We start from the raw sequence: 16,980 nt of genomic DNA, 5'->3' as shown, positions 1-16,980 counted from the left end.
TGATAAATCGTCACCTTTTTGGATCTTCTCTATAATTTTTAGGGGCATTCTAAGTGCTGCACTATTGTTTACTTTAATAAACTCAAGTATTTCCAGGAATAGATCCAAAATTTTTCTTTGTCATTAATGATCTCTGTATAGCTTTTATGGTTGAATCATTATTCTAGTTGGAATGAGCAAAGTGATTAATAATACATTGTTCCAAAGAAGTGAGTATTAATTGTATTGTCACATATAGTTTTGCACCATCCATGAGCAAATACTGTATCTCTATAGTTTAAAAAATTTTAGTATCACAGCTTAGAACTTTAATTAGGCTGTGTACGAATTCTAAATTAAATTTTAACATACATCATTTGATTAAAATATGCTATAGGAAAGAGATGCATTTCATGGAGCTGGATCTTACTTTCAGCTGCTAGTATTTTTTAGGTAGAAAACACTGTCAAATAACTGAAGTGAAAAGTGTCTAAAATTTTAGGGGGGAAAATTATTCTTATTTAAGAAGCAGTTTTGATGAAACCCAGGAGTGATATTCAAAATATTGTACAACTGCCTTGGCATAAGTACCAATGAATCAGAGTGGCTTTCAGCCACAGTGCTGGAGGTTGGTTAGGTCTGAATGATTTCTGGGGGCCATGGAGGACCCCTGGGGTGGTCCACTGATGTTTACCAACAGGGATAGTTTTTTCCACTATACTATTCATTTTAATCATGAGAATGTTTACTGGTTATATTCGATCCATGGATGCTGCTGGGACTCACAGGAATCATCTTTTGGATTCCCTGGAGGCTAATAGCATCTCTCCTTGAGTTTTCTGACATCTCCTTCAAACTCCTTATGGTACTATGATGGTGAATCCTTTTGTCAAGCAAATTGACATGATTCAGTTTATAAACTATACACAATAGATTCTCTGAAATTAAGATCCTTATTTCCAAATGTAACATGTCAGAAAGGAAACATAAATCTTCTTATTTGGTGGTGGTGGGGGATACCAGGGATTGAACCCAAGGGCACTTGACAATTGAGCCACATCCTTAACCCTAGTTTGTATTTTATTTAGTGACAGGGTCTTACAGCACACCTTGCTTAGCATCTTGCTTTTTGCTGAAGCTGTCTTTGAACTCATGATCCACCTATCTCAGCCTCCCGAGCCACTGGGATTATAGGGATGCACAACAACACCCAGTTCACCAGTTTTCAATTATAGGGTGCTATTGATTCCCTAAAACACAATGTTTTCATCTTAAAAAGAAAAAAAAATTCTGTACTAGAATTTTTGTAGGAAATTTTATTACAAGTTGTGGGAAAGTGTACAAATAGCTGTTCCTGGACTCTGGAAATGTTCAGGAAGCACATGAGGTAGTGCATCTGTGATCATCATCTTTGATGATCTGGGAAATGATGATATGAATGGTGCAAAACTTTCTCACATTTAAATAAGTGATAAGACCATGTGCCCATGTAACAGAGTGGAAAGTCAAAGGTAATTGACCAAGATTTAACTTTGTTAGCTGGGTGTAGTTTGGTATTTTATTACTATTTGATATGCTATTATAGTTTCTATACCATTTGAAAATCCTATAATCCTTCAAAGAAAAATTAATTTTAGGAATCCTCACCTTTTTTTTCTTTCTACTAAGAAACAGGAAAAGGAGAGCGGGAAGGAATGGAACAGCATTTGATGTCTGTTCTGCTCTGTTCGTCCCTTTAATGATGGGAATAACTCTTTTATAGTGAATGTGATGATGATGATGATGATGATAGTATTATTGACCTCCATGTTCAGATGAGGAAAAGGCTCAGGAAGTTCACTTGAAAGTAGGTACCTTGATACAGATGCTGTAGATGCAAACAAGCTACTCTCATTTCGTGACTTTTACATCCAAACAGAAACAGCTCTGACAAGTAAAAAGGATTCTTCAGCCTGGTTTTTGTGTATTTTACTTGATGGCTAACTGCTTCTATTTTGTATGGAACTGAAGACAATTGGTTTGATTCCCAAAAGTGTTGCTTTTTAATTGTGTGCCTTGACCAGTAATCTCTCTGAAACTTAGTATGATTTCTGTTGCTATAATTGAATATCACCCTTGGTAAATTATAGAGAAAAGACATTTCATTTAGCTTATGGCTCTGGAAGTTCAAGAGCATGGCACTGGCATCTGGTGAAGCCCACTTGGTCATGAGGTGGCAGAGGGCAGCAGCACATGGTGTTGTAGCTTAATGGATCAGGAAGGGCTCATGTTCTTTTTTTTTTTTTTTTTTTGCAGATAGGGTCTCCATAAATTGCTGAGGCTGGCCTTAAACATGTGAATACTCCTGCTTAGCCTCCTATATGGCTACAGGATTACAGGTGTGTGACACCATGCCCAGCTAATAATTTGATTCTGATACATTTATGTATACTGATAAATATTCACCACGAACTAATTAACATATTTGTAACCTCATATAATTACATTTGTTTCAAAGTTTCTAAACTTTCATACCCTTTGGAACTGGACAAGTGTTTCAGTTTACATTGATAAAACTCTGGCCATAGAAATAGAATTGTTCTAATCATACATGGTGGCATAATGCCTTTGAACTTTAGAGACATATAGGAAAGCAAAGACTACTAGTGAATGTTTTCCTTTAAACATTAGATTTGGCTTATCAACAATTCAAGCATAATTGGAACAAAAAATATATTAGATGTCTTTTATTTACATGAAGCAATGAACTCTATCTTAACAACATAATTCACCTTCAGGAGCTAAAGCCATTTCAAAGAGTCACATCTTATCCTTCTTTCTGCTGTATATTTATAATGACCCAGTTCCTTAGAAGATTTTACATCCTATAAGAAGTCAAAATCACATCTGAAAAACAATTTTGAAGACTTAAATAAATAGTAATCTAGTAAAACTCGCATGAAAATGAACTCAGGTTTCAAGTTCCATTTTTTAGAAATATTACATATGCTGTAATTTTTAAAAACAACTTGGGTAACAACTGATTTGTGCACATGGTAGCAACTTTTCTAAAATTGCTTCTGAATAGTTTCTAACTCAAGAGTTTTTCTATAGAAATAATTCAGATTACTTGTATAGTAAGTGTCAACAGTCTGCAGATGTAGCTCAGTGGTAGAGACCTTGCCTAGCATGGAGAAAGCCTTGGAGTTTAAATCCCAACAATGCAAGGAAAGGAAAGGGAGAGAAGAGAGAAAGAAGGAAGGAAGAAAAAGGGAGTGGACAGGAGGGGAGAGAAATATGATGATGATGATGATGAAAGTGTTATTGACCTGCATGTTCATATGAGGAAAAGGCTCGGGAAGTTCTCTTGAAAGTAGGTACAGATGCTTAATACAGATGCTGTAGATGCAAAGAAGGTGTTCTCGTTTACTGACTTTTGCATTCAAACAGAAACAGCTCTGACAAGTAAAGAGGAATCTGCAGCCTGGTTTTTGTGTGTTTTACTTGATGGCTAACTGCTTCTATTTTGTATGGAACTGAAGATAATTGGTTTGAGTCCCAGAAGTGTTGCTTTTTAGTTGTGTGCCTTGAACAGTAATCTCTCTGAAACTTTGTGTGATTTCTGTTTCTATAATTGAATATCACCCTTGGTAAATTATAGAGAAAAGACATTTTATTTTGCTCATGGCTCTGGAAGTTCAAAAGCATAGTGCTGGCATCTGGTGAGGCCTACTGGGTCATGAGGTGGCAGAGGGCAGCAGCACATGGTGTTGTAGCTTAATGGATCTGGAAGGCTCATGTTCTTTTTTTTTTTTTTTTTTTTTTTTTTTGAGACAGGGTCTCACTAAATTGCTGAGGCTGGCCTTGAAATTGTGATATTCCTGTCTTTGCCTCCTAAGTGGCTACTAGGATTATAGGTGTGTGACACCATGCCCAGCTGGTAATTTGATTCTGATACAGGTATGTGCATTGTGAAATATTCACCACAATTCACTAATTAACATATTTCTAACCTCACATATTTACATTTGTTAAGAAGTTTCTAACTTTCATACCCTATGGAACTGGACAAGTGTTTCAGTTTACATTGATAAAACTCTGGCCATAGAAATAGAATCGGTCTAATCATACATGGTGGCATAATGCCTTTGAACTTTAGAGACATTTAGGAAACCAAAGACTACTAGTGAATGCTTTTGTTCAAACATTTGATTTGGCTCATCAACAATTCAAGCATAATTAGGAACAAAAAATATATTAGATGTTTTTTATTTACATTAAGCATGAACTCTATCTTCACAACAACATAATTTACCTTCAGGAGCTAAAGCCATTTCAAAGAGTCACATCTTATCCTTCTTTTTGCTATATATTTATAATGACCCATTTACTTAGAAGTTTTTACATCCTATAAGAAGTCAAAAGGACATCAGAAAAAAGATTTTGAAGACTTAAATAAGTATTAGTCTAGAAAAACTGAACTCAAGTTTTATGTTCTTTATTTTTTTAGGGAAAGGGAGTGGACAGGAGGGGAAGGAAAAGAATGAGTCATTACAATAAAAGGGCAAGTGGTACAAATATATGATGTACTAGCTCTTTAAATTATTTCACAAAGCTTCAGAATTTTAGTTACATCAAACTGGTTGACATTATGACTGAATGGAATAGTACATAATAAATTCTACCTTGGCCTGGCTGAAACTAAACCAAGGGGTGGGTGGAAAGGAGAGAGGAGTACTCTCTGGCTCAATTAGGACAGACTGGAACCTGCACTGCTTCAGGATGCACAGCATAGTGAAGGGCCCAAGACTTCCCTGAAAGGCACTTGAGTGCGTTAGGCCCCTGGGAGCCTATGACTGTGGCTTCCCATGGGCATGCCCACAGCTCCAATGCCCTACCCACACAGCTGCTTCACAATGGTATGATCCATTGCCTGATGCAGGTTCGAATTCCTCACCAAAGGCCTGAGTATCCACAGCCTGTTTGAGCATGGCTGGGAAGGCTGTAGCTGCAGCAGCAATAGGCAAAGCAGCCTTAGCATGATGGAGTGGCCAAAAAGTGCCCATCACCTGTATTTGGGGCTGGTCCTGGAAGACATATGCAGGGCTTTGGTATCATTGACTGCAGATATGAAACCGGGCCCTCATCCTTATGGATATCTTTGGGAGTTGGTGATATATGCAGCTATTGGATTTTTTGCTGTTCTCTTGTTTCTGTGGACATGTTGCTAATGTGTTAGAAGCAGGTGTTATGTGAGAAGAGAAAAAAGCTTGCTCTAAAACTTGCTGGACTAATTGAAGAAAAATGTCAACTACTTGAGAAAGTTAGCCTTGTTCAAAAAGAATATGAAGGCTTAGAGTCATCTTTAAAGGATGCCATTTTGGAGAAGGAGTCCACAGAAGCAGAAAATTTGGAGGCAATATATGGAAAGCTGAATAGTTCTAAATCTAAACCTGGGGGTGAAATGCTCTTTCTAGAAAAAAGATCTAAAAGAAGAGAAAACTAAACATTCTCAACAGGATAAATTGATGGCAGATACATCAAAAGGATTAATTCCCTAGAAGATGAATCAAAACTCCTCAACTTACTAATAGCCAAAGGTGAAAAACCTTGAGAATATTTCAAATGAATGTAGAAGGATTTAAGGTAGCAAAGAATGAGGTTTTGAAAGAAAATTTCCAACTTCAGGATAGTCAGAAACAACTTTTACAAGAAGTTGAAGTATGGAAATAAAAAGTGAATGTCCTTAATAAACAGAAAATAAAACTGGAAGACTCTACTGCATATGCAGAACAAGTTCTAAGAGAGAAGGAAAATCGCATTAAGTCTCTGACTGAACACTTGGTGCAGATGAAAGATTGGGCTTCTGTGCATGGAGAAGATCTAAGAGATGTTGGTAATTGGAAATGAAAATGAAGAGTGAATCAGAAATTGGTGCTCACTTAGATGATCAACCAAAAGGATTTTTGAAGGAACAGGTTTATGGTGCTAAGTTAAATGGCTCATTTAAAAACCTTAGAAGGATAAGAAATAAGATGTTTACTTTATTATCTGAAGTAGATGAAGTAAAAGAAGTCCTTATAGAACATATTTAAAAAGACAGAGCAAGCATATTTGCAGTCAAAAATACACAATTTTAAAGAGTGAATCAGAATCTTTAGCAGAAATTTAATGTCACGATTGAATTATATCAAAAAATGTAATGAAACTCCAAAGGAAATTAATAGGAGAGGAAAATTACCAGGTAGAGCGAGAGGAGAAACTTTCAAAAGTGGATGAAAATATCAGTCATACAAGTGAACAGCTGGAGAACTATAGAAAGCAAGACAAAGATCTTGAAGAAGAATTGGAGAGAACCATTCATTCTTATCAAGGGCAGATTATGTACTATGAGAAAAAAGCACATGATAATGAGCTGGCAGCTCAGAGTGCTAAAAGATACCTCAAGATTTAAGGAAACAAAATGCTCACAACAGAAAAAAAATTAACTAAAAATGAGGTTAAATTTAAACTTTTTAGAAAAAGATCCTTATGCACTTGGCGATTCAAATAGAGCCTTTGCCAGAGAGGATTCCCCAAATGGTCCCTCACTATTGGGTCAACCTTCATCTGAAATGAGAGTACCTATTTTGGAAAAGAAGGGTCCACTCATGTTCTCATCTTTGGTGTCAGTGGGAGGAGAAAGAGGCTCAGGAGGCTGAGAGAATCCTCTGGGACCTCAAATTATCAATGAAAGGAGAAAATCAGGCTATGTTGGGTTAATTGATCCTCAGAGAGTGTCTTATAATACTGGGCTCCTGTCACCTCCATGGGAAAAGGCCTTTAGGCTGCTGATCCCTCCAACAGGCCAATCATATTCTGATCTACATATACCTCTACAAAGGTAGGATATATGTTATACTAATTATGGTAGACTCTCTGGACCAGCCAAACACAGAAGATTTTTTTTTTTTTTTGGATAAAGTGGATGGGCTCTGTCTTCAGAAATGAAATCTAGTAAAAATGATATTAAAGTCAATCTTGCTAATTCCAATGTGCCCGATTCATCTCTCCCTCTGGAAAACCAAGCAAGTGGCTCTAGTTTTGTTTTTTCATCTTCCTCTCCAGTTAGAGGTGCATTATTTCCAGTAGACTCAAAGAGTCAGTTCATGAGAAGAGGACCTTTTTTTCCTCCACCTCCTCCAAGAATCATGTATGGAGCATCTGGAGGCCCACCTCCCCCTCCATTCACAATAAGAAATGTCTATTCACTAAGATGTTCTTCTCATTATCTTCCTCCAAGAGCTGCATTCCTCCCCCACCTCCACATTCTGCAAGTAGAAGTGAGTTTCCTTCAGGGTTGATTCCACCTTGAAATGAGACTGCTACTGAACATCCAGAACCACAACAAGAAACCTGATGTTTCTGATCTCTCTTCAAAAGTAATTTGACTTATCTCTCATTTTTAGTTGAAGTATGTTTTTGCTTAAGTGATTATACTTTTGCTGCAGTTGAAGCTTAATGGAATTATAATTCTTAGGATAGTATTTTATAAATAAAGATGATTTAAAAATGAATTTTATGAGTAAATTATTTCCATTTTATTTTATTTTAGGTAGTGTAACTTAATTTGATTAATTTACTATTACATATGCAACAATGTTAGTTTTGTATCCAAAATCTTGCAGTCAGGGAATTTTTTTTTCTTTTTTAGTTTTTAATTTTATATCATGTGCATTTGTTACAAATAAAAAATCATCTATTTTTAAAAATACTTATTTGTTTGCATTAACACACTTCAGCAAGAGGAGGAACTGGCATTCAAATATGTCTAGCCAATCATGACCATGTTAATTGTACAGACTTTTCTTTCTTATTCTTCAATTCTGAGGATTGAACCCAAGGACTTGTGCATTCTAAACACACCTCACAATTGAGCAATATGCCCAGTCCCCAAAGATACTTTTCTAAGCAAACAGTTCTTACATATTATGAAGTTGGCACTGAGCTAGGTGCCATAAAGAATAAACATAAATAGGACAGAATCAAATCCCTTTAGAAGGTGAAGTCAGTGAGGAGGAGAGAGAAGGACATGAGTAATGTAGGAGAACACTGGAATTCTCTTTATGTGTCCATTTAATTTTGCTGTCCTTTGTGAAATGGAGTTAGTTCGTGCTTCTTGTCTTGAAAAGTCTTAGAAATCAACTAGAAAATATATATTTTATAAATGAATTTGATTACTAAACAAAGTATTAAATATATCAATTCTAGACTCTTTATATACTTCTGCAGCTCTTTCTACCCTCTGTTTCTGGGTTCTGTCATTTTTTTTGTTATGATAAAGAAGGCATGGAGGAGATCCTAAGAAGGTGAACTCTTCATATCTTTGCTCCATTTGGTATGTGTCTGTGACAATGAAACCCAATAGGTAATGCAGCAGAGGTGCTAAAAGCCCCAACAAATGAGGGTGGGGTGGGGAGATCAGAGGGCATTTCACAGAGCAGGCTGGATAAGTTTCTAGTCCTTACTGAGGATGGAAGCATTAGAGTGGAGGAGGCAAAAAGATTATTTGCATGAAAAATGTTTTGCCTACCACTTGTTGTGATTCCCATTAATCTGTAGTTATGTTTTAAAAGCTGCTTCCTAAGGAAATTCTTCCAGCCATTTCTCAAAATAGTGTTTTTTTTTCTTTTTTCTTTTTTGCAGGAGGGAAGGGATTTTCGAAAACAAAAGATTTAAGTCATCTTAAAGGACAGAGGTTTAGAATATTTCATTATTGCAATGATCCAAACCCATATATGTCATTTCTTCCTCAAAATCCCACTCGGTGCTCTTGCCTGGCAGGAAGCATTGCTGGAGAGGATGGGGGATATAGGTGAACAGAAAGGGGTCTTCCTGTGGTGGATGGTAAGTGAGAGAAGGAACATAGCTGTTGAAATCCACAGGCACATTCTCTTCATAAAGCTTGCCCCCTGGATTTGGCCATAATGGGTGGCAGCTAGTTTTGGCAGCAGGTGGTTCCAGGGGAATCTGCTGGAGAAAGTTCTCCAAATAATTCTGGGAAAGGAAGTAATCACAAGGCCAGCTGGTCAGAGGAAAAGGATAATTGGGACAATAGTTTTCATTGAGAGGGCTTCTCCCCAAAGCAGAGTTTTTATTCCATGCTTTCATATTGTCATAATCTGAGTATACTCCAGAGGCAGAAGGCTGAAACAGGTCTCCACTATTGTATATCCTATTACTGGAAAATCTGCATTTTTTCATACAGATTAGTGGGATCTAAGGTGGAAGTTGGGTCTGCCAGATCAGTGGTTCCCCCTGAACCATAACTCTTGGAGAAGGATAATCAATCATTCAGTGAATTCTGCTGGGGAGTGTTAGCTATTAAATGTCCACTGTAACTTCCAGGCAATTGGACACCTTCCTGGAATGACCAAGTTAAAGGTAAACTTCCCTGACTTTGTGTTTCACCTGGAAGAGACTTTGACCCTGGGTCCCCCTTGGGCTTTAGGGAGACAGAGGCAGGTGCCCCATGCACTTTCTTCATTGCTCTTCTTGCCTCAGCTTCTACCTTGGTTTCTGGCTTTGGATGATCATGCTCCCCCTTTGACTAGAAGAATATGAAGCATCCATCCTGTCTCCAGAAGTTGGTGACAGGGAAGCCCCATGGCCTCAGCAAGGAATCAGCTTCAAAGGCCCATTACAATTGGGACAATTTTTCTTCTGCTGCTTCTGCAGGGCTTTGTCACAGATAGCAGGTCTCAGGTAGACCTTGCACCCCTCCTTGGTAGAGAAATTGTGGCCGAATACCACCACACCCAGAGTCAAGGGCCATGATGTGGCCTGCCAGCCTTCACAGTGTGGTCCAGGAGCACCTCTCTAGTGCAGGTGGTTTCCTAGAGGAGAACCTGTAACTCCCCATGTCCCAAATTGGAGAAGACAGGCTATCAAATGATGCTGGTGGTAGGTCCTAATAAGGTGGCAATGGCATGGAGCCAGCTCCATCTCTCCCTGTGCTCCTTGGTAAATGGGCCTCACAACCCCCAGTGGCTCTCCAAGAAGTTGCTGCCTTGGTGAGCAGAAGAGCTGGAATCCACAGCCCTCTGGCTCACTGCATGCTCTTGGCTGGCTCCCTCTGGTCAGAAAACTCTGGACCTCTTGCTGGCTATGGCCTCCTTGTGTGGCTCCTCAGTCTGGCTTTAAGGAGAAGCTGCACTGAATTATATATTTTTATAAAATTCCATGAATTCTCTTTTAGAACTAGGTTGAATAAAATTAAGAGGTAAGTCAGTTAATTTTTGTCACTCAAAGAGAAATCACTCTCTTTCCCTTGGAATGTTGGCTACTTGCCAAAGCTTCCATTGTACTGAGAAGAAATGGGAATACTGTGGAAGTAAACCCAGGACCTGAGACACAGTGAGTGACCCTCCAGCCCCAGAGGGCTCTGGTGCTCTGTGGACAATGGTGTGGGACCACTGGGCTGGTGGGTGGGGCAGGAGGGACTCCTCCTTTATTTGTCTCCTTTGAGATCATTGGTTCCATCACACTGAATAAGTGCAATGAGTAACTAAGATTGTGTTTGGAATAGGAGCACATTTTTAGAAATCCAGATGTGTAAGTAGTTTTACAAGAGTTCCTCTCCTGCCTCTGTGTCAGGCCCTGGGTTCCATGGGCATTTTTGCCCATGGAGTGGGGCTGGGGTGAGAAGGCAGAAAGGGGGCCTGAGGAGGTGCTCTTCAGAGCCCCTGAGCAGCTCCTGAGAAACATCCAGCCCATGCTAGCCCTCCTGCTGCAGAGCATTCTGGGACACACTGTCATTCAAATGCACTTGAAATGCCTGCACCTGACCTAATGTTCAATTTGCTATTTACTTAGGGAGTTCTTAGCTCTTCAAAGCCTGTGAGTAACTTCAAATGGAAGAAAAGAAACCCTAATTTTCTGGAGTGGTGGCAGGTCAAGGGCATAGCTCTTCAAGAGTGAGCTATGTCCTTGACTCTGCTGCAATGTCAGGTGGAGCCTGAGGATAATTCTCCTTGAGTGAGATCTGCCGCAGTCTGGCTGGGCCCAAATCACGAGCCACTGAAGCAGGAACAAACTTTATTTTTGAACTGCAGGAAAACACTTCACACAGCTCCCAGGGAATTCTCCCGAACACCACACGCTCATCCAGGAACCCCCAGCCAGAAATATCTCTCCCGGAAATCCCTCCTCCTGCACTTCCCCAACAAATGGGAACTCTCGGAGAATCCCCAGGAATCCCCATGAGAACTCCAAAGTAGCGCGAGAACTCGAAAGTAGCAGCCGAGGCGGATAGTAATGCCTCACCTGTCAACCAAAATGTTGGCAAAATGCCAGGGGCCATACAGACACGGCCATGGCTCTCAGCAAGATCACTGCCACCAACTGCATGCAGAATTATGAAGGGACATGGCTCTGTGTGGCCCTGAAGGAGGGGCATTTTACTGTCACCATGATGCCAGAGGAGTGGAGACACCAGCCATTTTGCTGGCACATGAAAGCTTTTGTCACTTCCAGTGAGGGCCTCCTCTTGCCTGTTCATGGCCCATGTTTACAGGACAGTGGAGAAGAGTGGAGATGGATTAATACATAAACTTCATAAACCTCTGCTGAGGAGCAGGAAGGCACTCAGTGAGTAATCTGTGAAACTTTACAAGAGCATTCTGAAGTACCCATTTCTATTGTCCCCATTATACAGATGAGGAGACTGAGGAAGAGAAAGCATAGCCCAGAGGGCAGCCTCACAAGAATGCATGGAGTGTGCGTGCATCCACAGTTGACCTGGCTACATGCGGCTTGTGACAGGACCTCCAGGAGCTCCACAAAGACAGTGGAGTGAAGATTGTGTCAGTGGACTGACCCTGGAAAGGCTGGCCTGTGCAACAGAACAACAGGGCCTGTTGAAAGCTGGGATCCAGGCCAGACAAGCTCAACCTCCCTGAGGGATCCATGCAGCCCAGGGGGCTGTAAGACCTCTGTGCAATCCTGGGCTTATTCCACAGGGGAGGCAGGTAGCTGCACAGAGGGGCTAGTGGAGTGAGAGCCTTTAATGGAGCTCAAGCAGCCACATTGGGCCCAGACTCAGTTTGACTCTCAGGGGACCTTGGAACAGGTGGTTTCTGTGGCTTCCTTTCCTCATCTCCAAAAGTAGAAGACTTGAATGGTAATTTCTAGGGTTACTTTAGGTCTAAAAATCACCGCTCCATCCCAGAGAACATGGACATTGGAAGTGACATGGTAATCCAGCACCAAGAATGCAGGCTGTGGAGGTGTCTTTCCCAGGTTTGAATCCTGGCACTTTGGCCTCCTGTGCAAATCTTATTAAGTTAATCTCCATAAGCCTCTTATCCCGTGTTTGTAAAAATAGAATGCTGCACTTCCCACTTTGAGGGCTCCTGGGAGGATTAAGGAAACAGAGTGGGTGGGACACCCAGTTCCAGCCACAGAGCTTTTCTCATGAGGCCATGCAGGCTCTTCACAGGCCAGATGCTTAGATGAGGAGGGCTGTAATTCATGGGTGGGCTAATCTGTCTAATGGATTAATAATTTGAAAGAACTACTGAGTGGTAACTTAGGTAGGTGTGGCTGGAGGAAATAGGTCACTATGCATATGGCCTTGGATGATATCTGTCCCTGGTCCCCTTCCTCCCTCTATTTTTTTTTTTTTTTTTTTTGGTGGTGCTGGGGATTGAACCTAGGGCCTTGTGCACAGGAGGCAGCACTTTACCAACTGAGCTATATTCCCCAGTCCTCTCTCTATATATGTCTTGGCTTCCTGGCTGCCATGAGCCCAGCAACTTTCCTCCATGACACCCTTCTGCCATGATGTTCTGCCTCACCTCAGACCTGGAGCAGTGGACTGGGCAAAACATGGACAGAATCTCAGAAACGTGAGCTCAAAATAAACTTTTCCTCCTCTAACTGGATCCTGTCAGGTACTTTGGTCATGGTGATGACATCTGACTAAAGCAATGATTATGGGCAAGGTAGGGTAAATGTTTTCTAGAGCTCACAATGAAGGACCTACCTAAGACATCTCTCTGATAAAATACTGATGGATGCATTTTCCCATGGGGCAGAGCAAGGCACAGAGGCCTAGCCATTTGTGGAGTAAGGATTTCTGTCCAGTATTTGTAGGTGAGAGAGGAGTGTAGTCTGGTGGGCAGAGGGTGGCAGGAGAGCCAGGTGCATTGGACAGGAGTTGAGTATGGAATGACTGAGCTCTGATGAAAGATCTTGCCAGTGAGAGAACCCTACAGCTATGGGGGCACTGAAGGAGGGGAACCTAGACCCAACAAACCCTGTAGGCAACCCTTCCCCAAGGCTGAAGAACGAGCCTCAGGGGAGGCATGGAAGAAATCACCTGGATGGCCAGGGTGGGCCATCTGGAGCTCGTGGAGGTATGCGGAAAGGATGGGGACACCTGTGTGAGCAGGGGGCCAGGTGCTCAGGGTCCTGTAATTACTGCTGCACTGACATGAGGTGTGGTGTCTTATGAGGTCCTGGTTTCCCTTTTTGTGGATACAAGCCTGGAATAATGCTTGCTGGGTCATCTGGTAGTTCTGTTTGACATTTTGAGACTCATGCCATTTGCCCTGTTCCCCCACCAGCTACCGAGGCAGGATTTTCTTCCCTCTGCACTCTGATAGAAGCCATCCTAAGAGACAGGAGGCATTCTCTCTTGTGGGATGATTTGCATGTCTTTGATGGTTAATGACAAGGGGCAACTTTTCTGATGTCATTTTTATGTTGGGCAAATGTTGTCTTCAGTTCCTCCCTTCTTCTTTTTGATCGTCCCACCCTCCAGATCCAGTTCCTCCTTCTTTACCTGAGGAGGCCTCATTCTACTTTGCACCATAAAACTGATCCTTTTTTTCTTCCATTTCTGTATGTTCCTTTATTTCTTTCTTTCGTTTTGAGAAATACAATATTCCAAGTGTTAATGAACACACTGATGTGTATGTGCAGTTTAATTTAAAAACCAATGCCTTCTCAATAGACATATGCATCCATAAATAGCATGCAAACAACACACAGTATTTATATTTTGATGTCTCATGCTGTAAACAATGTTTCACAGTTTACTTTTTCCCTCAGTGTCTGATTTTGCAACCCCTCTGTTGTACTGTTCTGTGCTGTGCTGTGCTGCGCTGTACATGTAATATGTAGTTCTGGCTTCAGCTGCCCCTGTGGCATGGTCCCAAGTCCACACTGGAGTCATCCTTCTCCAACATGGGTAGCTTCCTCTACCCTATCTGTTTGGTTCGTGCTTCATCGTATGTGTTACAGTACAACATGATGTAATTATGTTAATATGGTTCTTCTTTCTCTTAGACTGTAAACTCCTTTGGGGCAGAAACCCTATTTGAGTTTCCTCTGCATTCCAGCACTTAATGAGCTTGCACCCCTTGCAGCACACAGTCAGCTGAATGCTGGAGGTGCAGCTGGGTGGTATGGCAGCCTGTTCAAGGACAGGCTGCACCTGACTAGGGCAGTGATTTCAATTTAGGAGTGAATTTTCCCCAGGAGCTCACGGTTGGTTACAGGGGACTGTGCAGTGATGGAGGGGTCCTTGACCTGCACTGTCCATCTGGGGGATTGTGTAAGTGTGGCTGATTCTTTGGAGAAACTGAATTTTAAATTTTATTTAATTTTAATTAATTTAAATTTAAATAGTTATGTGGCAGAATGTAAAGAGCAGATGATGTCTTCTGATAGTAAAAAATAGTTTCTGTTGTTGTTTTTGTGTCCTTAAATTATCATACTGATACTTAGCAATAATGAGTATTTTAGCAAATATTTAGCAAGGAATCCAAGCAGCCTACTGAGTGCTGGGTTTCTTCACCTCCGTAGCAAAGCCTATGGTGCCTCTTGATAGGACTGTGGATGAGACAAGACAGCTCTGCAAGGCCCTTCAGTGAGTGATCATCAAAGATAGCAGCTGTCAGTCTTCTCAGCACTCAGTCATTACTGTGTAGTGGGCAGGGGAGACATGGGGAGTCTGCTCTTGAGTCTGGGGAGGACAACATGGACTGTTGCAGCCAGGGCACCCCCATCCCAGCTGTATTCCTGAGACACATGTTGGGGTCATTGCTGGTTTTCCAGCCTGGGTCCTTCTGCCACTGGCTGAGAGTGCCAGATGTTTTAGCATCCTGAATGGTTGTCCGAGCAGCTCACTCCTTTTTGACCTTTTTGAAAGGTTTCAGGATGTGTGCTCTGAGTCTGGCTGCTTGCTGGCTCTCTATTTGATTCAGCAGGTCATAGGAGCTGCTTCTCAAAGCCCAGCTGGAGGTTAAAACACACTTCCTTGGACCTGGGTGCATCCAGTCAGTCAGTGTCTTCCTCTCCCTGTCAGCAAGAAAGACTTGCTGACACCCACCACAACACAAGAGAGGGTTTGTGAAGCCATCGCTGTATACAAGGAGTGCTGTTGATTTCTGGATTAAACTACAAAAGCAAGTGTTGAGTGCTGCTCTGTGACCAAAAGTTGTAATGGAACAGAAGCTAAGAAGGGTCTAAATTGACTACAAATAGAAATTGTTTTGCTTCTGCAGTGGAAAATCAAATTAGCACATTATCAAGCTTGTGGATGAGACTGCAGTGGGGCCTTTGTCAGAGATGCAGGGAATTGGCCAGGTGGGGTGTGGAGCTCCTGGGGTAGGTAATGTTTTTATTCATGGTGAGATCTCCTTCCTATGGTTGCCATTGCTGTTTTCACATCAAGGAAGGATTAGTGCTACTGTTTGACAGTGTCATTCCCCTGGGGGTTTATACTTTAATTTATGATGAGACAAAGAGAAGGAATGGGGCTTCAGCAGGAGAATAAAGCAAATAGCATCCTTATAGAAACTGGCAAATGGAATAGAGCCAAGATCAGAGAGGGCTGGCCCCATGCTCTCTATGGCCACGCAGCAAACCATGGTGAAAGTTGTTTCTTCTGACACATGGTACCTGTAATGAGCCAAGAGGAGCAGCAGGGAGACTACCAGACTACCAGCAAACCTCAGAGTACTTGCATATTTGGTTATGCTATCATGCTTTCTGATGTATCAAGACCTTATATTAGCATGTGGACATTTCTCTTTAACAGGGGAAGCCAGTAGGCAATGTTGTATCTGTCCCTTTAAACAGCCCTTGATAAACAAGTAACACTCAGTGAATATGTTCTGGAAAGTGTGAATGAGGCAATAGCACTTGCTGTTCATCTGGTCCTTAGATAAGTATCAGATATTGAATTTCCAGTATTGAGTGCATGTCTGCGTTGTCACTGTTACCAGCCATGGTGATGGAACTTTTCATTTGTATTGTGCTTTTGTAAGACTCCAAGTATTTTGCCTAGTTATTCACTCTGGACTTCATAACAGGTGGGGTTTTGGGATGTTACTCCCATTTTAAACTTGAGAAGACTAGGGTAGCAGAAGTTCTTGGGTTGTAAACTGAGACTGTGGTGAGAGTCTTACAGTTGGGACCCAACTGTTTCTAGGTACTAAAGCTAGAGAATCTTTCCCCAATTAGTGTATTGGAAGAGTCCAGCATGGAAGATGGCAGCACACAGCAGGACAGCATAATCTACACAGTGCTCTGCACCTTTCAGTCTCTTGAGTTACTCTCCTGTTTCTTCCTCATCATTGGGAAGTGAGCACAGATGGTGTCCTCTTTTGGTTTTTATGTACCAGCATCTTCTTGGCTGGCTGTCCTCATCGCGCCCTCCTGGTGCTTCAGACTTGGGAATAGCAGGGAGAGTCTTCCCTTTTCCAAGCTATTGGGAGCCCTCACCTCTGGCCTGCAGGGGGCCAGCCTGTGCCCAGGGCCAGCTGAGCTCCTTGCATGCAGCTTCCAGGCTGGCTCTTGAGTTGTTAATGGCATGAGGATACAGTCCTGCACCTTTTCATTTTTCTTAAGGAAGCTTTTTAACTTGACAATATTTTGGGGGGTTTCCACACAGTACAGAGAGTTTCCATATCCCAAACACCAGGTTCCCATCATACATGTGTGGGTACATTTTTCACAATGCTGAACCCATGT

General features: G+C 41.5%; 1 pseudogene; it reads right to left on the bottom strand.

Annotated features, from left to right (window-relative positions):
- Nucleotides 1–8,677: 8,677 nt before the first annotated feature.
- LOC124108437 (chorion-specific transcription factor GCMa-like) lies at nucleotides 8,678–16,656 on the bottom strand (annotated as a pseudogene).
- Between the last annotated feature and the right edge of the window lie 324 nt (nucleotides 16,657–16,980).

Source organism: Marmota monax, unplaced genomic scaffold (assembly GCF_021218885.2).
Source record: "Marmota monax isolate L192 unplaced genomic scaffold, Marmota_monax_Labrador192_F-V1.1 WCK01_AAM20220418_F8-fsc00613, whole genome shotgun sequence".
NCBI classification, from domain to species: Eukaryota; Metazoa; Chordata; class Mammalia; order Rodentia; family Sciuridae; genus Marmota; species Marmota monax.
The sequence above is the reverse complement of the archived record's forward strand: the minus strand, read 5'-3'. Positions and strand labels throughout refer to the sequence as shown.